The sequence below is a fragment of the Miscanthus floridulus genome, chromosome 4 (assembly GCF_019320115.1).
Source record: "Miscanthus floridulus cultivar M001 chromosome 4, ASM1932011v1, whole genome shotgun sequence".
NCBI classification, from domain to species: Eukaryota; Viridiplantae; Streptophyta; class Magnoliopsida; order Poales; family Poaceae; genus Miscanthus; species Miscanthus floridulus.
In genome coordinates, this window is record NC_089583.1 from 11,882,708 (window position 1) to 11,905,559 (window position 22,852).

The window sequence follows — 22,852 nt, forward strand, 5'->3', positions numbered from 1 at the left end:
CTCTCCATGAGCTTATTGAAGTGGTCGGGCTGGCCCTGCTGGGGCTGCTTGCCCGCACGATCGGCCATGGTGACCAAAGTGGAGTTGGCCGATTAGCACCGATCCTTCTTGTTCTTTTTGCCCCTTTGCATGGAGGGTCCCTCGTGCTTGTCCTTGCTCTTGTCCCAGCATCTGCTAAAGACCGCTCTGATTGCCTCCTCACCGGAGGTGTGGTTTATGGTGACGTCGAGTAGGTCACGGGTGGTACGGGGCTTCAAACAGCCGAGCTTATGGATCAAGGACTCATAGGTTGTCTCAGAGAGGAACGTGCTGATGACGTCCACGCCAACGACATTAGGAAAGGAGTTGCATCATTTTGAGAACCTACGGATGTAATCTCTCAAGGACTCATTAGGCTCCTGCTGGCAGCTCTTGAGGTCTAGGAATTCTCAAGACGGACATACGTCCCCTGGAAATTCCTGATGAAGATCCTCTTGAGATCTACCCAGTCACGGATGCTGTCAGGTGGGAGGAATTCGAGCCACGCTTGAACATGCTCCCCCATGCAGATGGGGAGGTATTGAATGATGAAGTGGTCATCATCCACCCCTCTGGCTCGGCAGGCGAGCCAGAAGTCTTTGAGCCATATACCGGGATTTGTTTCCCTGGTGTATTTGGTGATGTTGGTAGGTGGTCGAAAGCACGGTGGGAACGGTGCTTTCTGGATGTGATAGCCAAAGACCCATGGTCCTAGGCCATCTGGCCTGGGACTCCGATAATCTGGTCGGTGACCATGCTTGGGGTGCTTTTCTTCGCTCCCCTCGATGGTCTGGCTGGGGCCCGTGCTGCCTACTCTCACCGCTCCATGATGGACGTCATCATCACGTCGGGCTTGATGCTGATTGTTGATGACGCTGCGAGCACCTTGGTTTGGCTCGAGCCATTCACGTATAGGTGGTCGGTGTGGAGCGGGCACCGGGTCAGGCCGTGGTGCAGCTGCGGCCTCCTATTCCACGCCCGGTGACTATAGCGGTGAGCAGATGGAGCGGTTTGACTGGTGCGCCCCCATTCCCTCGGTGGGGAGAGAGGCTGCGAGTTGGTGTCGCAAAGCAGAGCTCTCCGCCTATTGGACGACGCCGGTTTCCACCAGAGCCCGGAGGTTCTGGTGGATCGCCTGCTCCTAGGGGTCATCAGGCTTAGGAAGGCCGCGCAGAAGCATCGTTGCAGCGATGATGTTCTGGCTAGCCCAAGCGAACTATGGGGGATCGTTTCGTCTATCCATGATGTTGCGCTGGACCTGGTGGGCGTGACCCCGGGCGCCGCTCGCCGAGTTATGTGCGTGGCACAGCGTGCTGCGCCGAGTGCGTCGGCGTAGGTGGCGGCTGGCTCTGCTACCTTTGTCGTAACTACTCGCCATGCTCCTACACACGCACGAGGGCCTCCGCACGAGGGTCCAGAAGGGTGTGAGTTTGTAGAGACTCCGCTATCACCGGTGGCTATCCCAAAGCGTCCGCCATAGCGCACTCCCGGGACAGAGGGTGGCTAGGTGCCATGACATCGTTGATGTTGGAGCGTCGCTTTCAACCTCGTCATCCACAAGGTCGTGGAAAGAGGCGGGAGCGTAGCCCGCCGTCCCCACGAATTTGGATGTGAGAGGGGGCGACGTCAGCATCTTTTGGAGTCCCCACGCATATGCATCCATGGGGGACGCGAGGCCATAGGAGAACCAGTCGTACAGCGGTTGTGTTGAGGACAACAGGGTCCCTTCGAAGAGTCGGCGAAAGATATTAAATAAAGAGTAAAGAACAATATGTACGTTACTCATAGTGGGGTTTGAGCCCTACGTGGGCTCACAGCGGAGCGCAGGTGTCTCGTCGTTGAAGTCATCGGGTGGCCCAGATCCGACGGAGGGCACTCCTCCTCCGATGGGCGTTGGGACAAGTGACTCCTCACAGAGGCGAAGCACACCGAGCTGATCGACGACGAAGTCCAAGCTTCCGAAGAGGAAGGTTGGAATGGCTCAAAGACGGGAGGAGCCCACATCCCAATAGGTGGGAGCATGAGAAACTCCAGCGAGCCGAAGCGAATCATATCGCTTGAGCCTATCATGCCAAAGATTGCGGAAAGGTGGGCCATCCGATGACCAAAAGTGTGAATGTACGATGTCTTCCCCACGGACGACGCCAACTGTTGGTGCGAAAAGTGACCAGTAAGTAAATATTTGTAGTTTTGTCGTATGTTGTGATCGGATGTGGCCTAGCACTCAATGACATAGGGTTTATACTGGTTCAGACAACGTGCCCTACGTCCAATTCCAGTCGGGTCAGAGACTTTATTCCTGAGCCCAGATGTTTGAAGTTTACTGTGGGGTTACAAACAAATAAGAATAAGAAGGGGGTGCCAAAGGTCTGGTCAGACTCTGAACCAAGGGCCAAAAGTGACGGGAGCTCCAACATGCGCTAAGTATCGAAATGTATACTCTGTGTAGTCTTAGAGTTCTAGAGCTGTGGAGCTGTTTGAGTGCTCAGAATGTCTAAAGCTTAGCAGAGAGAGAGTCAAAATCACCCTCCTTCTTTTAGGAGAGAGCGCACCCCCCCTTTTATAGGTGAACGGGACGACGGCCTTACAAGTTAGGAGAGAGAGAGAAAGAGAGTGTGGGTGTTTCCTAGTCTTGTTGCCCACGTCGTCGGGTACAAGACAGTTTGTCGCCTCCCATAATACTATTGATGCCCAGATGCACGTGGCAGGCTCCATCGTGCTCTTCTGATATGGCAAATGTCGGTGCCTATCATACTATAGGACAAATATCGGTGCCCACAACACTGTTTATGTTCTGATATGTCTGAAAGGTTGCAAAGCACCCTTCTGACATGGCCTGTCAGTACTGTCATATAGGTATACAGGGTATGGTCTTTGGTATTGCGGTTGACTTGAGCGTCTTGCCTTATCTGCTCCGCCTGATTCTTGGGTCCTTACCGAGCGGGCATCCCCGGTCGGTTGTTCTCAGTCGGCTTCGACCGCAGCCGGTCGGAGAAGAGCTGTAAGCAGAGGTTCGATGTATTCCCAGTCAAAAAAACGGGTTGGAGTCGGAAGCGAGCGTCGTCCCCTCCTTGGCTAGGTCTTCCGGTCGGAGATTGGATCGCTCTTTCAGTCTGTCGTTAGGTATCTGGGCCGGCCCAGAAGTCGTGCGTCGTTGTAATGTCGTCTGCTGGGCCGAGTTTTTTGCTGGGAAGCGGGCACATCGGGGACCCTGGGTTTATGAAACCTGACAACTTGAAAACACCATTGCAACATGTGCAACATCCTGATCTACTTTTGCAACAATCGATATAAAACACTTGCAACATACCTTTAAAACATATGAAATACTTGAAATAGATGCTTGCAACATATAGTTTTAGCGCAACATCTCCTTGCTGCTTGGGAGAATGGATCCTCGTCGGTGCGTGGAGTTTTATCTCGGTCGTCGCGGGCTGCACGTGGGTGAGTTTCGCCCCAGCCACGGCAAAACTAGGTAGGTGGGCGTGAGATGTGTGTGGGCGAGCTCCGCCTAGGCTGCCGTGAGCTGCACGCGGACGAGCTCCACACCTGGCCCCTGCAAGCTGGGCAGGTGGAGGCGGAGGTCTTCTTAGCCACCGACCAGGCGTCCAAGTCCCGTGGTGGAGGCGACAACAGTCTCCCTCATCATAGGCGGGCGGCGCAACGCGGCCGGTGGAGCTCGTGCGTACGCAGCTAGCGGCTACGCTCATGTAGACACGAACGCTAGCAAAGCTCGTGCATACGTGACCAAAGCGTGGGCGGTGCGGCCGATGCGAATACGAAAGATAAGATATCGCTCTTTTTTTTAAGACACCGTATATGCGGGCTAGCCTCGTTCGCACAGATCGACGCGAAACGACGCCCATAGTGGAGCATTAGATAGTGTAATTGTTGTGGTTTGAAAACAGTAAAATTATAATTGCACCGATGTAATTAACCCTATACAGTACTCCTAGATGATATGCAAGTTGCCTAAGGACGTTTTTTTTAAGGCAAATTTTGCTATTGGACGTGCCAAATGACACGTCTTCGCTGGCGGACACTGTGTTTTTCATCTTTTGCCGTGAGACACTCTGGTTTTTGGAAATACTGCCAGTGGGCACCGCAACCCAAAAACCAGAGTGTCTCACGGCAAAAGATGAAAAACACAGTGTCCGTCAGCAAAGACGCGTCATTTGGCATGTCCAATAGCAAAATTTGCCTTTTTTTTTTAAAGAAAAGAAAGGAAGGAAAGGAAAAGAAAAGAAAAGACTGTCCCCGTTCTGGCGTTCACCTCGCTCTCGCTCTTTCAGCCTTCCTTTCCTGGCGGCGACGACTGGCGGCGATTGGCGGACGACCTCTGCGGGGTCTTCGTCAGCTCCTTCGCCGGCGACTGACGGTGCCCTTTTGCCAGGTCATCGTCCGGGCCCCCTTCGCCGGCGACTGGCGCCCACCAGGTATGCTTGCCCCCTTCTCTTCATTCGTGCTGTTCGAAACCGAGCACCCAATTACCCAAACCCTAATGTAAGCTACTTATATTCGGATCTGCCCCAATTACTAGTAAATACATGTGTTATGCCTGCTAATTTCGGTTTCGCAAAAAATATCCGGTGTGCACATGCACACCCATATCCTATGCTGGGTCCTCCCCTATTTAGTACTGTAGCTCTGATGAATGGAGCAATGAAAAACAAAGAGGCAATCTTGTGCGGTGTGGCCTGTGTTTAGCCTACAAAGGTGTCAGCATCCACCCTGTTTGCTGCTTGGAGACAGTGAGTTTGCCGACCATTATGTCTTCTTCTCCATACCTGCACACGCTCTTCGACTTCACTGCCATCTACTTGTACCAGAGGCGCTTAGGCCCTGTGATGTCTCATCCTTGGTCGGCCAGGCCATCCCAAGGTGCCATGATTCGTAGCCTATTGGAAATTGGTAGTATTGGGGAGGACTAAAAATTAGAAATTTATAATCCATATTTGTTTGACTTGGCATCGAAGAGGGTGTGATCAATCTCGATGGTAAAGTGTATCTTTTCTTTGATACACTAAAGGTATGGATTTTGGGGACCATACTGTTTTGAAGTTGTATCGGTTCTTTTTTTTTCCCCTGTTTACAGTTCTAGCCCACAAAAGATTATGATATATGATGGGTTTTCTTCTCTTAATCATCATCTATTGATTCCCTTCTTCATTGAATAGGAGATTTGATTCTTTAGTTCTTGCAGAAGAGACTATCAGATCTTCATGTTGTGCTTATTATTACTGTTTCTAAGTTAGCTCAATTTTACTAGGCTCATTGCTGAGATGAGTTGAATTTGCTACTCATTTTGCTGATATGAACACGATCAGTTGGCTATTCAGGTGCTTTTATTATCACAAAACTACTACAGTTCATTTTCATTATTGTGGTCATCTTTGTACCTGGCACCTTCTCCTGTCTCCGTGTTCTGTATTTCTGGGAAATGTATTTGCATCCGTTGAATAATTGCAAATGTTGTTTTCTTTGTACGTTAAAAGTAGTCAGCAATGATAATTTGTTGTCTGTTATTTGATTCTTTTGTCGCTTGGTACATCGGCTGATTGGTTCAAGAATGAAAATTGATTGATAAACTTTCATTGTAACTTGCATGTGTCTTAGATGACTTCATGAATCTTCACTGATATTTACTCTCATAACAGGTTCTAGCTACAAAATATTGGAAGATCGTTATTGTTAATTTCCAGTTATGTGCCCTGCTTTTATTTCGAGATTCTTCAGGGTGATGACAGATGCCAACTCTCATTCACCGGAGGTGCTCAGTTGCAACCAAGTAGAAGCATGAATACTGATTCATTCATGCGTGTTCCCAGCATCCCCAATATCATTTTCATCAAATAACATCTCTGGCTCCTCAGTCATTGATGGCTCTATTGTGCAGCAAAGTCCACCCCAAGACCAGGTACAAAACCGGAGGTCTTCAAGTGTAACATCACATCCGATGATTGAGGCTGGTGGTGCATTGCATGCTCCAAAGAAATCAAGAATTGATGTTAGGCAAGATGAACTGCAGCAACACAGCTGATTCAGCAGCTGCTCCATGGTCAGAGTTCCCTTCATCTCCAGGAGCAACAGAAACCCACAGCTTCAAGCTTGATCCAGCAGCATAAACTAGCAACAGGTTGCAGCAGAGGCAAGCAGCAGTTGTTGCAACGTTTGCTCAGATACAACCATCTCAAATTGGCGTTTCCTCGTCAGCCTCAGCTTAGGCCACCGCTAGCACAGCCTGGAATAGCTGGACCTTTTAGGATTCTGTCGATACTGGGGCTTTGTTCGCGCAGGCTAATGCAGTATTTAATATCACAAGCGTCATCGTCCAGAGGTGTTTTGTGTTTCTGCCTGTATACATTGATCATGAGATTACGAGATGCAAGCCTTGGCAGTACAATTTATTGGTACAGCTGTCTTTGTAGAATAATCCCATAACATATTGGAGGAGAAGCTTGTTGAGGAATATTTTGCACCACGAGCAAGAAGAGAAAGATGGTGTGTGTCATCTTACGATAAGAGAGCGAACGCTTCAGTTTCTACTCCACAAAATCAGCTCAGTGTTAGGTTAACAGTTTTACGTTAACAGTGGAAAATTTTACTTGCGATTACATTGTTCCTACTCTTTGGTTTTGTGTTCCATGTCCAACATCACTCTCTGCTGTCCAGCATCACTTCCGTCTTGATTCCAAAATAAGATTGATTATCATCTTCTTAAACTCTCTGCTTGATCATTGAAACCACATCTAATTAGTATCTTTTAGTGCTTCAGAATATAGTCTATAGGTATAGCTTTCTGTAGTAAAAAAGTTTTCTTGTTGCAGTAGCTAAATAGAAAAGACCAATTCTTTTTGCTCTGCCACATTTACAGTTAAATGTGAAGGAGAATATTCCTTGGTCTTTTAAATAATTTGCAAAAGGTGCTGGATATTTATATAATAAATTCGGCAAATGGTCGCCCAACTAGGAAGGACCTTATCGAATCAAAACGTTGTGCGCCTGGTAATGCTTACAATTTGGAGACACTGAAGGAAAGGAAGAATTTGGCCGAGCAATCAATGGGAAATATTTGAAGAAATATTATCCTAGCGTTTGGATCAATACTTAACAAGAGATTTGATTCGGTCGATGACTTTTAATAGCCGATGTCGGAAAGGTATCGCCTCTAGCACAAAAATGGCCCCAAGGGGGTAAGAGCCGATACAATGTATCTCCTATAGAAGTGACACAATCACCCTATGCACAAGAATTCTCCTAACCGCTCAAGATCTACATAGCAAAGGGATAATCCATGGAGGATCCAACGGGATCAGAGACACCCGAGGAAGCAGATACAAGCGAAACATGGCTGAATTGTTGAATTTGGTCTCAAAAGGACCGGATAGCCATTTTATAGCCGGCTTGGAAGGATGAGTCCAAACGCTCGTGAAGCAATAATGCTCTGAAAAAGTTTTGAAGCATGGGCTCATGTTTGATATGGATGATGATGAATAGTAGACCCCAAGATTCCTTACCCGTGACTATGGGCCTATCAGGAGCACGAACATGGTAATTTTGGAACAAAATTTCTTTTATCCCAAAATTGGGGGGCATGTGTTTACATCAAAATTTGGAAGGAGAGTCACAAGGACCCAGAAGCTCCTAGAATCGTATCATCAAGGGATCAGTTGTAGGCGGATTAGAAACAGCTGATTCAGATGTGAAATCTAGGAATCGGCTTTCTTTGGACAGCGCCAGCAGATAACGACAGAGGCTACGTTCGATGCCAGGACGAAAACATGCTGGACTCTACAAAAAGGGAAAGGTTAGAGTCCAAGTTATCTTAAATTAGGAATATTTTCATTGTTATGCCAAAATCTGTAACAAATCATGCTCGAGTAGGATTCATATTTAGGCTCCGGGTATAAATACCAAACCCCAGCTATTGTAAGAGACAACCAATCAATCAAATACAAGTCAATTTACTTTTTTTGGCTCCGACCACCCCTTAGGACTAGGAGTAGAGTAGATCTCGATGAGTTCTTCAGCGAGTACGGCTGCATCGATCCGGTCGACCTCCACTGCTTGTTTGTAAGTACCGTCATGGTTTATACCTCTGTTCATATGGCTGCAATCGATCCGGTCAACCCCCACTACGACTCTGGTATAGGCTAGTTATCGACTCTTGTCTAATTCAAGTATGGCCTGTGTGATTCTGTCTCACACCCCACTGCCTTAATTAGATCAAGGTCAAGTTATCGGCTCTACCTTTGAATGGCAGTCTTTGGTAGATTCATTATGTTACCGATATTGCTTGTTGCTTTCATTGTTTATCTAATTACAGCAATATCACTCTACCCGATTGAGATTGATCTAGATCGGCCTTATATCTTATTTAACCCATCGTTTGCTAATCTTAAATTGATCTAATATACATCTTAAATGATGATTAATGTTTTTATTGGCTGTTTTATATCAATCTTAATCGTGCATAGTGTGCGGTTAAGGCATGTTCGATCTTGAGTAGATCTATTGGTTAGCGAGAACCGTTCCATGGCCCATTATCATGGCCTGTGGGATTCTGCCTCTCACCCCACTGTTAGCACCATGGAGTGGGGATCGTTAGTTGATAGATCCGTTCCTGAGAAGGCATGACCTTAACTGTGCGCTATGCCTAAATCGGCTATTTAGCCGATATCGAGTGCTTTCACGAACAGTTCACATCACGAGATCATTGAAGTAAAGATAAGTTGAAAGATGTGTTAGGCCCATGATCTTGTTATTGTATTACGGCCTGCATGATTCTGCCTCATGCCCCACTGATATTAGTAATGAGTTAGGGTCGTCGAGTCTATTGTTGTTTCTACGGCCTGCATGATTCTGCCTCATGCCCCACTAGTCATGGTGATAGATGAGATCTAACATGTTCATTAGATTTATCTTTATTAAATGGTTAAGTGATATTGAATTGTTTCTTTACATAAACAAGAGTTCGGTTACTTGTAATCATTGGCTCAGTATAAACCGACCATCATCGATATCTTATTGCCATTGATTAATGTTTGCTTAAAAGATATTTATTCTGAATGATAGCGATTCTTCTTCACACGCCCCCATGAGCTCTAACTGACTTATTCTCATGAATATACTGGGATCGGCTATTTAGCCGATTTCCTTCTATATCGGCTCTCACAGCCGTACATTTGGAGTTGTCTGGCAACACCAGCAAGTTCTGCCCTTAATTACTGATGAACTTTCACTCCTTGTCAATTGCAGGGTCAAATTGACTGGCATGCCTTGGGAGGATTGCGCAGGATCGACCACCCCTGTGCTGAAACTAGGCAGATCTGCTCCATCGAGCGGACCCTTCCAGCTTGCTGCGTGTGTCCTCGGCACGGGACGAAATTCTATGTCGATAGACTTGCCAGTGGGTACGTGTGAGCGCACCCGATGGGTGTAGCCCCTGAGCCCCTAGGCGATTCGAGTAGAATCACCTAGGGGATTTTTCGACTTGCCAACGTTCTAAGCCATCATTTTTGGGGTGCGGCGCCAACCCATACATTGGGTGCGGCCAGGGGGTCGGGTGCGATGGAGCACAGACCTAAGTGCCGGGCGTGGCTGAGGGGTTGGTCTAGTTTTGTGTGTTACCCTATCCACGGTTTCTACAACTGGAGGGGCTAAGCTAATATCGCTTACCTCGATGGCTCGAGTGACGCGCTCGGTGAGCTCTCTAATGGGTATGTCTAAGTGGAATTCGGGTCCATCATTCATAACAGGATCGACATAGCCCATATGTGGCATTCCACTGCTCCTTAACCCACCTCTCAGCAGATGCCTCAACTATTTTGGAGACCGACTCAGGGCACTCGCTGGGCTCCCCTCGATGGAAATTTTGTGGGCATGGCTCGAGGTTAGGATCGAACGAGAAGGTCAAGATGACCATGTCTGCTTCTGAGCAGATTGGGTGAGGGCCGCTGGGGCTCATCTGTATTTTCTCCCCTAGCTCTGTTTGACATGAGGTGGCCTCAAGTCCTTCATGAGCCAGCCTTCGAACCCAGATCGGTGGTTGCTCATGTAGAATGAGGCGACTACCGCTTCGTGACGCAACACGAAGCGTTGTGATGCATCAATTGCATATGCAATGCTTTGGATGTATGGGATGAATGAATGATTGCATGGATGAATGTGTGAACGGATGTATGAGGAAGGATGAATGAATGATTATGCATTAAAAAATAAAATAAAGTATGAAGGTTTGGTAAAGGTACCTTGATGACTCGAGTGGTGGGTTTGAGGAGCTCTTATCGGATATGTCCGAATGGGATCCATGTCTGTCATTTGTGATGAAGTTGGCGTAGCCTACATGGGGCATCCCATGCTCCTTACCTATCTCTTGGCAGTCATCTAAGCCATCTGATCAACTCAGGTAGCCTGTTGGTCTTTCCTCGATGGAGATCCTATTGGTGGTCCCTTCCAAACCCTACCTAGGATGACGGAGGGTCGTTTGCATGCAGTTGCGCCTTATTTCCTACGCCTAGGTTAAGGTAGTGGTGGGCCCAACCTAGGCCACGTCCTATTTTAACTGAGCGACGTTTCGTTGGGTAGGGCACATCCCATCAGTTAGGACACATCCCACCGCATGCCTATCCACATTAAATAGGGGAAGGGAGAGGGTTTTCATCCTATTCCTTCGCCTTTCTCCACCTACCCGCCTCTCCTCCTTCTTCATTCTCGCCAAGCCTGTTCGTGCGCCGTGGTGGTTTCTAGGAGAGAGAGGGTAAAGCGAGGGAGAGGAGAACTCACAGATTCGTTCATGAATCCAAAGCACAATGTTGAACTAGAGGCCATCCAATGTACATGAGGCGGTGCTGGCTGCCTTCGCCGAGAAGGGGTTGCTCCTACCGAAGGATATCCCACGCACTGGTTCTTGCGTGGGCTCCTCAATGAGTGGGGCCTGCAGCTGCAGCACCTCAATCTGACTAGGGAGCTGCATGTTGTCGGTTTTATCACCGTCTGTGAGGCCTTCTTTGGGATGGAGCCACACGTGGACCTCTTTCGGCGGATCTTCACCGGGCGAGCCTTGTCTGAGGGGAAGCCACATAGAACCATGTTGGTTGGGGGCTTCACCTTATAGAAGAAGTCGAGGCCATCAGGCTCCTACCCCGCATACTCCCCCTACAACTCCAATCGAGGGTGGTATGGCGAGTGGTTCTACATTAGGAACCTAGTGGAGGCGCCATTCCTGCCGTTCACCAAAAGAAGGTCGGAGAGGCGTGAGAGCTAGTTGTGGGGTCCCTCCAGTGGGAAGAACAAGCTGGAGGTTATCAAGGTGGAGCTTTAGAAGCTGGTGCTGCATGGCCTCGATGGGTTGCAGGTGTTCCACACCTTCTTCCACCATCGAGTCACCTCGCTGGCGGAGAGGAGGTGGCCAATGTGGGCATACTTCAGCCTAATAGATCCCAACCGCGCATCGCCAGAGGAGTTGCTGAAGGACGAAGTCTAGAGTCAACTCGATCGGGTGCTGCAACTGAGGGACAAAGAGTCCCTTGAAGGAAAGCCCAGACCTCTTCATGCCATGAAGCTATCCAATATGGTATGCTCCACTCTTTTTATTTCATGACCTTTTTCCTTCTTGCTTTCTATTGTTTTCACTTCGAGTCGTTCATTTCATAGGGGCTCGCAGGTTACAGATCTCAGCCGCATCTTCCAAGGGGGTCGGAGGGCATAGCTCAGCAAGCTACACTAAAGGAGGCAGTGGTTGCCAAAGAAGAAGAAGATAGATGAGAAGGCCTGGAGGAGGTTCGAGAAGGAGAAGGAAATCGGCCAGCGGGTCCGGGCGGGCGAAAGTAGGAGCGACGTGGAGGTGGAGCTCAAGTCAGAGGAGCCCATGGAGATGGGTGGTGATGCGAGCGCCTCCGAGGATGAAGGGAGGGGGCGTTGTCGCGACCTCGTTGAAGCATCATGAGCCGGTGGTCGCGTCCATCGGCGGTGGGAGGGATACGGAGAGGTGTGGCGATGTTCCTAAGTCAAGGAAGCGTGCCATGAGCTTGGACACTACCGTCGAGCGAGAGGTGAAGTGGGTGCGGTCGCCGCACCCTTTGGAGGCATCGTTGGCTTCGCACCCTCCTGCTCTAAGCATGCTGGGGCTTGCCGGCCGATCGGAGGAGGCATCGTTGGCTTCACACCCCCCTGCTCTGAGTGTGGCAGGGCATGCCGGCCGGTCATAGGAGGCATCATTGGCTTCGCACCCCCTGCTCCTAGCATGGTGGGGCACACTGGCCAATCAGTGGAGCATGCTCATACCCCCGCATCTTTGGGGTCACGCGCATGCGCGTGACCCACAACGGGGAGATGCCCCGTTAGTTGCTCCGGTGGGTGCGCCACAAGCCGGCGGTCGTGAACATTCATGGGCCGATCAGGAACTGACTAGGTTGACTCCTCCCTCGGTCGATACGAGGGGGAGTGGGTCGCGACCCATGAGCGGTCCTCATCCGGTGGGCTCATCGCCAGCGGGTCAGGGCTTTAGGGCCATGCCGCCTTCGGCTAGGTATGTATCCATGTTCCTTTTCGATCTCACAGTTGAGTTCTTTGAGCGCAACTGACCTGTACTTATTTGATAGTGGCCAGGGACTGATGGGACTAGGCATCACCTGCCTCTCGTGCTGGAGGAGTGGAGACCCAGCGTGCAGTGAGTCATGATGAGCAGCGGGGAAAGCTGACTAGCGGTGGTGCGACCTTCCCTTCTAGGGATTGCGTCCTCCCGGCCGGTCGCGAGTATGGCGATAACAGTGGCGGCGATGATCCCCATGGCAATGGTGGAGGTTGGGTTAGAGGTGACCCTTATGATCCCTCCCCCAATAGCTACGGTGGAAGAGAGGAGGGAGACCAGGCTCCCTGTTTCACTCGGTGGAGGAACACATGGTTCGCCCTCTTAGTCATAGCTAGAGGGGTCACGAGGAGACATGGCCAGGTCAGAGGTAGAACATCCACCGGTGAGCCATAGAGTCCAGATAGTGGAGATCCCCTGCTCCGGCAAGGCAGGCACTAGGGTGGAGCCGTCAGCCATCCCACTGTTGTAGGAGTTGGCGATGGTCCGGTCGTCGCATGATATTGCGATGGCTAGACCTTCCACCGGGTTGGGGGTGACCCATGAGCTATTGTGGCCCTACCCTGGTGACCTGAGGAAGGCTTGGTTTGTCCTTCGTGATGAGGAGGAGGTGGGGCTCTAGCACTTGCTTAAGGAGAGAGGACTGTCGATGGAGTCTGATCTCGCCCAAACCAAGGTGAGGCTCAAGGAGGACTTGGAGCAGATTGAGCTCATCCATCAGGCGGTTTTAGTTGACCTACTGTGCATCGCAGAGGTAAGCTTTCTATGTTTTTATCATTTGTCCTTGACTCCTTGGTCTTTCACTGGTTGTTTTAGCATGTTTGTTTCTCGCTTTACAGGATTTAGAGGCGATGTCGATCTGCATGTCCTGTTTCCTTCCAGAGGAACATAGTCGGATGGAGCAAGAAGCCACGATGTCATAGTGGGTCGACGACCTTGAGCTCTAGCTAGAATCCACCTGCTGTGAGTCTGAAGATCGGGCGACCGAGGCGACGGGAGCACAGGCGATGGAACTACTTGCGACGGAACTAGCGACTGCTGCCGAGTGGGGACTCAACATAGCGAAGGTCCACCTATCAAAGACCGAGGTGGCACTCTAGAAATCCTTGGAGGCTCTGGAGATGGAGCAGAGGGTCGGGTTAGAGGCTGATCAAGAAGTGCTCATGCTTCGGGGGCAGGTGCTTGGGGTGGAGGAGTCGAACGCTCAATTGCTCAAGAAGGTGACCCAGCAAGAGGAAGGACTCTCCATCCTTGAAAGCACCCACCTTGGTATGTATCTGTTCTGCCTTTGGTTGATGCCTTGGTTTTTTCTTTCCTTCGTTTATAAACTTGTCGTCCTTTTTCTAGAACTAGGTGGAAAATTGATTCTCTGGAGCGAGAGCTGGAGACAGCCAAAGGTGATCGGTCGAAGTGCAGAGGCACTAGCCAAGTCCCTTGAAGAGTGACATGCTCTCATGGGGGAGCTCGACCAGATCTACAACGTCACCTAGGTGGTTATTTTCGAGGTGTTTGGGTCGGCGCCGAGCACCAGCACGCCCACTGTCTAGCTAGCGGAGGTCCTGAGCGAAGTTCGGGTGCCCATCTCCGATGGCATGTTCTACGGGACGTCAGGGGTGCTGACCTCATGGTGACACACCACACAGACCTAGACTTCACTGCCATCTACAGAGGGTACACTGACGGCTGGAGTGCGGATGCAATCCATGCGCATGGGGAGAGCTTGGTGCCATACGCACAGATGGTTGCCGAGCAAGTCTCCGCACAGTGGGTGATGGAGGCTTGCCATTCGAGCATGGCTGAAGGCGTGCACCAAGAAGATGCCATCCAGCCTGCGGACAGAGTGGAGACTAGGTCGAAAGCGAGCATCATCCCGCCTCCGACCGAGTCGAACATCATCCCATCGGAAAGCAAACAACCCTTATCCTCGTCGACCGAGACGTCAACGGATGTCGCATGGGTGGCCACAATAGAATTTAGAGTAGAAGCAGTTAGTATATATAAAAGATAAGTTCATGGGGGAGCCCCTGTGTGAATAGTTTTTTTGTATTCATGAATACTTCAATTTTGTTTTGTGATGGAATCACTTCGTAAGGGGAAGGTTGTCCCATCCGTTCCTTGTTTTTACCCTAGCATAGCTTTGTTTTTTATCTTTTCTTTTTTGCACCTACCCGTTTGACCCATAGGCTGCAACCTTAACAACCCGGGCGTGGCCCGTGAGGCTCAGCTGCTCGTAACCATAGGTCATGATGGGGTGTGATCGGTCAGGAGTTTAAAACATAAGTTACATAGGGTAATTAAAGGAATGGACTACCCTTTCATTTGGGTGAAAAGTATTTACTATATGATAGTAAAAAAAGAGAGGTCGTATCACACCATCATGGAGCCCCCGAGCAACCTAGGCTAAGAGTTCTTGGGCTAGGGTGCTTGTAGGAGCGAACGTTGAATGAAAGAAAATGGTATGACCAAGCTTTAGGGGAAGAAACAACATAACTGTTCGATGTTCCATGTGTTGGTGAGAACATTGTCGTTGTCGTCCTTTAGTCGGTAGGTGCCCAGTCGGATCACCTCGGTCACCATACAGGGTCCTTCCCATGGTGAAGAGAGTTTATGTTTCTCCTTGGTTTATTGGGTTCTTCGGAGCATGAGATCACCGACCTCGAGGATCCTCCCTCTGATTTTTCTTTCATGGTACCTGTGGAGAGTTTGTTGTTAGCGAGCGGAGCGGATGATGGTCATCTCATGAGTCTTCTCGAGTAGGTCAACCGCGGCTCAGCCTTCACTCTTCGAGCGCCATGGTCAAGGTCAGAGGGCAACACTGCTTCAGCTCCGTAAGCTAGGAAGAAAGGTGTGAACCCTATGAATCGGTTAGGGGTCGTTCTCATGCTCTAGAGGATCGTTGGGACCTCTACAACCCATCACCCAGCATACTTATTGAGTCAGTCGAAGATGCATGGCTTGAGTCCTTGGAGGACCATGCCATTGGCCCGCTTGACCTAACCATTAGTACATGGATGTCCGACCGAGGCCTCGTTGATCTTAATGTCGTATCCATCACAGAACTCTAGGAACTTCTTTCCGATGAAGTTAGTTTCATGGTCAAGTGATGATACAGTTAGGAACACCAAAAATAGTAGATGATGTTAAGGAAGAACTTGACTGCCTCTTCTGAGCGAATGTTGGTGATGGGCTTTGCCTCTATCCATTTGATGAATTTGTCCACCGCTATGAGTAGGTGAGCAAAGCCGCCTGGGCCCTTTTTGAGGGGTTCAACCATGTTGAGGCCCCAGACCACGAATGGCTAGGTGATGGGGATGGTTTGAAGCTCCTATGCTGGCAAATGAGTTTGTCGAGCATAGAACTAGCATCCCTCACACCTACAGACGACCTCCTCTACATCTCGTAGCACGGTGGGCTAGTAAAAACCTTGGCGAAAGGCTTTTTCGACCAGCGACCTCAAGGCCGCGTGATGTTCACAGATTCTAGCATGGACCTCAAGGAGGAGCAATTTCCCTTGGTTGGTAGGGATGCATTTCATGAGTACTCCTAACGGACTTCGCTTGTAAAGTTCGTTACCGAATGTGACGAATGTTTTGGTGCATCAAGTGATTCATCGTGCTTCAGTCCTTTCTGGTGGGAGAATCTCCTCGAGGAGATAGGTGAGTAGCAGTGCTCTCCAGTTAGCTTGATTGAGTGCTACCACGGCAACGTCGACGGGCGACGTTGTCATGGAGGCACCGAGGTCAGAGCCCCCAAGTGCCGGATTGGTGTTGGAGTGTGTCTGGATTGGACCTTCTAGGATGTAGGCAGATGGTTTGTGAATGTCATTGACAAAGACCCCATCTAGAGACAGAACCTGCCTGTCAGACAATTTTGTGAGAAAATAAGCGGCATCGTTGTCCTTTCTAGGGACTTGATGTAGTTCGATCTCCTAGAATTTGTCCTTGAGCTTGCGCACCTCCTGTCAGTATGCTGCCATGAGGGGGCTTTTGCATGAGGACTCCTTCATGACTTGGTCGACGACCAACTCTGAGTCGCTATGGACGTATAGTCGCATAGCGCCGAGCTCGATGGCGATGCATAGTCCGTTGATGAGGGCCTTGTATTCCGCGATGTTGTTTGAGGCCGAAAAGTGGAGATGGGTCGCGTAGCGAAGCTTGCTCCCATCCAGTGAGATCAGAACCACTCTAGCCCCTAAGCCGGGTAGCATCACCAACCCATCGAAGTATATCATCTAGTACTCATGGGTGACGTCTAGGGTTGGGAGCTGGACCTCCGTCCATTCGGTGATAAAGTCCGCGAGAGCCTAAGACTTAATAGCGGTGCAGGGGATATACCTGATGTCGTGGCCCATTAGTTCGAGTGCCCACTTGGAGATACATCCCGTGGCGTCGTAGTTGCGGATGATGTCTCCTAGCAGGAATGAAGTGACGACCATGACTTCGTGGTCGGTGAAGTAGTGTAGGAGCTTTTGGGTCGTCATCAGCACGGCGTATAGAAGTTTATGCACCTAGGGGTATCGAACCTTGGCGTTGGTGAGTACCGCACTGACAAAGTATATGGGTCGTTGGGCCTTCAGGTGGTGTCCCGACTCCTCCCTTTTGACGACTAGGGTGGCGCTCACCACGTGGTTGCTTGCCGCGACATAGAGGAGGAGGGGTTCTCCCTATTCAAGAGCGATGAGGATTGGGGCCGACGTTAGTGACGTTTTGAGGCTTTCCAAAGCCTGCTATGCTTCCTCAGTCCAGACGAACATGTCTGTCTTTTTGAGAAGCTTATAGAGAGACATCCCCTGCTCGCCCAGCCAGGAGATGAACCGGCTTAGGGTGGCCAAATAACCAGTGAGCCTTTGTACACCCTTGACGTTGCGTATAGGGCCCATGTTGTAGATGGCTGTGATTTTTTTGGGGTTGGCCTCGATACCGTGTTTGGACACGATGTATCCAAGCAACTTCCCCTTTGGAACCCTAAAAACACTTTTTTTGGGATTCAATTTGATGTTGAACCTTCAGAGGTTCATGAACGTTGTGGCCAAGTTCATGATTAGGTCATAAGCTTAAGCTGTTTTGACCACTATGTCATCACATAGATGGTGATTGTTGGTTTTGGCCGCTCGACTTGGTCTGGCTGGTCAAGCGGGTCGATTTGGTCGATGAAGCATTGCTGCACGCACCATTGATAGGTGGCGCCAGCATTCTTTAGACCGAAAGGCATGGTTATATAGCAGTACGAACCATATGGGGTGATGAATGAAGTTACAAGCTAGTCGGACTCTTTCATCGTGATCTGGTGGTAGCATGAGTAGGCATCTAGAAAGGAGAGGATTTCGCATCCTGAGGTGGAGTCGACTATCTGGTCTATGCGTGGCAAAGGAAAATGGTCCTTCGAACACACCTTGTAGAGGCTAGTATAATCAACGCACATTCTCCATTTTCTGGTCTTCTTTTTAACAAGAACAGGATTAGCAAACCAGTCGGAGTGGTATACCTCCTTGATGAACCTAGCTGCTAGGAGTTTGGCGATCTCCTCGCCTATGGACCTATGCCTCTCATCATCATAGCAACACAGTTGTTGCTTGGTGGGCTTTGAGCCTGGGACGATGCGTAATGCGTGCTCAGAGACCTCCCACGGTATGCCCGGCATGTCAGAAGGTTTTCATGCAAAGACATCATGATTGGCGCATAGAAAGTTGGTGAGCTCGCATTTCTATTTGGTCAAGAGTTTGGCCCCGATCCACACCGTCTTGATTGGGTCAGTGGGGTCGATCCCCACCGCCTTAGTTTCCTTAGTTGGGCGGAAGGCAGTCGAAGAGGTTGGCTTGTTGCAGTCTAGGACTATCAGAGTCGATGAATTCTCGAGCTGAGGGAGCTCGGCTGAGTTGATGGCAGTGGCGAGCTCGTAATGCTCGTGGTAGCATGTTTAGGCATGCAAAAATGTGCTACCCACAGTGATGACACTGTTTAGTCCTAGCATCTTCAACTTGAGGTAGGTGTAGTTGGGGGTCGCCATGAACTTAGTGTAGTATGGCAGCCCTAAGATGGCATGGTAGGACCCTAGGAAGTCCACCACCTCGAAGGAGTGGACCTCCGAGCAAAAGTTGGCCTGGTCGCCAAATGTGATGGGTAGGTCAATCTGCCCGAGCGGGTATGCCTGTGTCCTCGGGATCACATCGTGGAAGGGAGAGCTCACTAGGTGAAGCTCTGACCAGGGGATGCATATGGTGTCGAGGGTGTCGATGTAGAGAATGTTGAGGCCGCTACCTCCATCCATCAGTACCTTGGTGAGGCGCTTCTTGTGGACAATGGGGTCGACAATGAGTGGGTAGCGACCCGGTCTAGCGACATAAGAAGGATGGTCCCTCTGATCAAAAGTGATCAGAGATTCTGACCAGCTAAGGAAAGAGGGGACAACCGTTTCAGCGATGCATGCCTCTTTGTAGCGCACTTTGTGCTGGCGCTTGGAGTAGATGGCATCAAATCCCCCAAAGATCATGAGGCATTCCTTAGGATTGGGAAAGCCATCCCCATCCTTGCCCACCATGCCTCCTTTCTTAGCTGTTGCCTCCTTGCCCTTTCCTTCTTTCGGTCTATCGGCTTGTCGTAGAAAGTGCTTGGGAGTTTGCAGTCCTTGTAGAGGTGCTTGATGGGGTAGGCATGGTTGGTGCATGGACTCTCCATGAGCTTATTGAAGTGGTCGGGCTGGCCCTGCTGGGGCTGCTTGCCCGCACGATCGGCCATGGTGACCAAAGTGGAGTTGGCCGATTAGCACCGATCCTTCTTGTTCTTTTTGCCCCTTTGCATGGAGGGTCCCTCGTGCTTGTCCTTGCTCTTGTCCCAGCATCTGCTAAAGACCGCTCTGATTGCCTCCTCACCGGAGGTGTGGTTTATGGTGACGTCGAGTAGGTCACGGGTGGTACGGGGCTTCAAACAGCCGAGCTTATGGATCAAGGACTCATAGGTTGTCTCAGAGAGGAACGTGCTGATGACGTCCACGCCAACGACATTAGGAAAGGAGTTGCATCATTTTGAGAACCTACGGATGTAATCTCTCAAGGACTCATTAGGCTCCTGCTGGCAGCTCTTGAGGTCTAGGAATTCTCAAGACGGACATACGTCCCCTGGAAATTCCTGATGAAGATCCTCTTGAGATCTACCCAGTCACGGATGCTGTCAGGTGGGAGGAATTCGAGCCACGCTTGAACATGCTCCCCCATGCAGATGGGGAGGTATTGAATGATGAAGTGGTCATCATCCACCCCTCTGGCTCGGCAGGCGAGCCAGAAGTCTTTGAGCCATATACCGGGATTTGTTTCCCTGGTGTATTTGGTGATGTTGGTAGGTGGTCGAAAGCACGGTGGGAACGGTGCTTTCTGGATGTGATAGCCAAAGACCCATGGTCCTAGGCCATCTGGCCTGGGACTCCGATAATCTGGTCGGTGACCATGCTTGGGGTGCTTTTCTTCGCTCCCCTCGATGGTCTGGCTGGGGCCCGTGCTGCCTACTCTCACCGCTCCATGATGGACGTCATCATCACGTCGGGCTTGATGCTGATTGTTGATGACGCTGCGAGCACCTTGGTTTGGCTCGAGCCATTCACGTATAGGTGGTCGGTGTGGAGCGGGCACCGGGTCAGGCCGTGGTGCAGCTGCGGCCTCCTATTCCACGCCCGGTGACTATAGCGGTGAGCAGATGGAGCGGTTTGACTGGTGCGCCCCCATTCCCTCGGTGGGGAGAGAGGCTGCGAGTTGGTGTCGCAAAGCAGAGCTCTCCGCCTATTGGACGACGCCGGTTTCCACCAGAGCCCGGAGGTTCTGGTGGATCGCCTGCTCCTAGGGGTCATCAGGCTTAGGAAGGCCGCGCAGAAGCATCGTTGCAGCGATGATGTTCTGGCTAGCCCAAGCGAACTATGGGGGATCGTTTCGTCTATCCATGATGTTGCGCTGGACCTGGTGGGCGTGACCCCGGGCGCCGCTCGCCGAGTTATGTGCGTGGCACAGCGTGCTGCGCCGAGTGCGTCGGCGTAGGTGGCGGCTGGCTCTGCTACCTTTGTCGTAACTACTCGCCATGCTCCTACACACGCACGAGGGCCTCCGCACGAGGGTCCAGAAGGGTGTGAGTTTGTAGAGACTCCGCTATCACCGGTGGCTATCCCAAAGCGTCCGCCATAGCGCACTCCCGGGACAGAGGGTGGCTAGGTGCCATGACATCGTTGATGTTGGAGCCGTCGCTTTCAACCTCGTCATCCACAAGGTCGTGGAAAGAGGCGGGAGCGTAGCCCGCCGTCCCCACGAATTTGGATGTGAGAGGGGGCGACGTCAGCATCTTTTGGAGTCCCCACGCATATGCATCCATGGGGGACGCGAGGCCATAGGAGAACCAGTCGTACAGCGGTTGTGTTGAGGACAACAGGGTCCCTTCGAAGAGTCGGCGAAAGATATTAAATAAAGAGTAAAGAACAATATGTACGTTACTCATAGTGGGGTTTGAGCCCTACGTGGGCTCACAGCGGAGCGCAGGTGTCTCGTCGTTGAAGTCATCGGGTGGCCCAGATCCGACGGAGGGCACTCCTCCTCCGATGGGCGTTGGGACAAGTGACTCCTCACAGAGGCGAAGCACACCGAGCTGATCGACGACGAAGTCCAAGCTTCCGAAGAGGAAGGTTGGAATGGCTCAAAGACGGGAGGAGCCCACATCCCAATAGGTGGGAGCATGAGAAACTCCAGCGAGCCGAAGCGAATCATATCGCTTGAGCCTATCATGCCAAAGATTGCGGAAAGGTGGGCCATCCGATGACCAAAAGTGTGAATGTACGATGTCTTCCCCACGGACGACGCCAACTGTTGGTGCGAAAAGTGACCAGTAAGTAAATATTTGTAGTTTTGTCGTATGTTGTGATCGGATGTGGCCTAGCACTCAATGACATAGGGTTTATACTGGTTCAGACAACGTGCCCTACGTCCAATTCCAGTCGGGTCAGAGACTTTATTCCTGAGCCCAGATGTTTGAAGTTTACTGTGGGGTTACAAACAAATAAGAATAAGAAGGGGGTGCCAAAGGTCTGGTCAGACTCTGAACCAAAGGGCCAAAAGTGACGGGAGCTCCAACATGCGCTAAGTATCGAAATGTATACTCTGTGTAGTCTTAGAGTTCTAGAGCTGTGGAGCTGTTTGAGTGCTCAGAATGTCTAAAGCTTAGCAGAGAGAGAGTCAAAATCACCCTCCTTCTTTTAGGAGAGAGCGCACCCCCCCTTTTATAGGTGAACGGGACGACGGCCTTACAAGTTAGGAGAGAGAGAGAAAGAGAGTGTGGGTGTTTCCTAGTCTTGTTGCCCACGTCGTCGGGTACAAGACAGTTTGTCGCCTCCCATAATACTATTGATGCCCAGATGCACGTGGCAGGCTCCATCGTGCTCTTCTGATATGGCAAATGTCGGTGCCTATCATACTATAGGACAAATATCGGTGCCCACAACACTGTTTATGTTCTGATATGTCTGAAAGGTTGCAAAGCACCCTTCTGACATGGCCTGTCAGTACTGTCATATAGGTATACAGGGTATGGTCTTTGGTATTGCGGTTGACTTGAGCGTCTTGCCTTATCTGCTCCGCCTGATTCTTGGGTCCTTACCGAGCGGGCATCCCCGGTCGGTTGTTCTCAGTCGGCTTCGACCGCGCCGGTCGGAGAAGAGCTGTAAGCAGAGGTTCGATGTATTCCCAGTCAAAAAAACGGGTTGGAGTCGGAAGCGAGCGTCGTCCCCTCCTTGGCTAGGTCTTCCGGTCGGAGATTGGATCGCTCTTTCAGTCTGTCGTTAGGTATCTGGGCCGGCCCAGAAGTCGTGCGTCGTTGTAATGTCGTCTGCTGGGCCGAGTTTTTGCTGGGAAGCGGGCACATCGGGGACCCTGGGTTTATGAACCTGACAACTTGAAAACACCATTGCAACATGTGCAACATCCTGATCTACTTTTGCAACATCGATATAAAACACTTGCAACATACCTTTAAAACATATGAAATACTTGAAATAGATGCTTGCAACATATAGTTTTAGCGCAACATCTCCTTGCTGCTTGGGAGAATGGATCCTCGTCGGTGCGTGGAGTTTTATCTCGGTCGTCGCGGGCTGCACGTGGGTGAGTTTCGCCCCAGCCACGGCAAACTAGGTAGGTGGGCGTGAGATGTGTGTGGGCGAGCTCCGCCTAGGCTGCCGTGAGCTGCACGCGGACGAGCTCCACACCTGGCCCCTGCAAGC

The 22,852-nt window shown here is 50.6% G+C and overlaps 1 long non-coding RNA gene across 1 annotated transcript; it reads left to right on the forward strand.

Moving 5' to 3' along the window:
* Positions 1–4,424: 4,424 nt before the first annotated feature.
* On the forward strand, positions 4,425–5,735 carry LOC136550939 (uncharacterized). Its single transcript, XR_010782407.1, has 3 exons — positions 4,425–4,454; positions 5,288–5,357; positions 5,676–5,735. It is a non-coding gene; the product is annotated as an uncharacterized lncRNA (long non-coding RNA).
* Positions 5,736–22,852: the final 17,117 nt, after the last annotated feature.